Source organism: Seriola lalandi, unplaced genomic scaffold, assembly GCF_002814215.2.
Source record: "Seriola lalandi dorsalis isolate HSWRI2012SDOR001 ecotype SW California unplaced genomic scaffold, Sedor1 jcf7180001966021, whole genome shotgun sequence".
In the NCBI taxonomy this organism is placed as follows: Eukaryota; Metazoa; Chordata; class Actinopteri; order Carangiformes; family Carangidae; genus Seriola; species Seriola lalandi.
Genome location: NW_019436689.1, coordinates 1 through 771, shown reverse-complemented (window position 1 = coordinate 771; position 771 = coordinate 1). Strand labels below are relative to the sequence as shown.

Here is a 771-nt window from a genome sequence, read left to right as displayed (position 1 = left end):
TCATCAATGGTTTGATAACAGTAGGTCTATTACGCCATGAGATATTTTTGTAACAGTGGCTCCTAGTGAAGTTTTCCTGGTGCCGCTACATCACTACCTGACACGATACTCCACCTTGATTCTCTTTCTGTACGGACGTCATCTCCACCTTCAGTTGAGCCAATGAGGCGGTCATCTCTCTCAGCACAGTGTGGACGTCCTGTGCGTCCGTGTCATGCTCACCCGTGGAGACGGAGCAGAGCAGCAGCAACGGCAGGAAACACACAGAGATCTTCATTCTCACACTGGACGTTCACACAGTCCAACTCTGTCTTCTGCGAACCTGCGTGATCTTTATGTAGCAGAGAAAAAAGAGGCGTGTAGATGGATGTCAGCATTTTTCAAAGCAGCTGCTTAGTTCAACAAGCACAATCAGATATTTCCTGACCCTGAACATCTGTTAATCAAACAGCTTTTCACTCTGATCGATTGGATCCTACATGAACATAAAATGATCTGCTAAAAATCACGTTTCTGTTCATTTCACATCAGAGATTTCTAACTCTGTTATATTCAGAAGACAATATATTTAACTGTGAAACAGCCCTCAGAGTCTCTGTGGACATTGCTCCAGACACGTCCCTGTGCCGAGCTGCTTTTCAGGCCGTCATTGATTGTGTCTGATCGATCGACACCAACATACACTGTAGTTTTATTTTGAACCAAACAAGGAATGAAAGCCATCAGGAGTGAGACGCTGTATTTTGTCCAATGGGCTGTTGTAATGTCGGC

General features: G+C 44.7%; 1 long non-coding RNA gene across 1 annotated transcript; it reads right to left on the bottom strand.

The window, feature by feature from the left end:
* Positions 1-114: 114 nt before the first annotated feature.
* On the bottom strand, positions 115-771 carry LOC147820342 (uncharacterized). Its single transcript, XR_015436780.1, has 2 exons — positions 683-771; positions 115-331 (listed from the first exon to the last, which is right to left on the bottom strand). It is a non-coding gene; the product is annotated as an uncharacterized LOC147820342 (long non-coding RNA).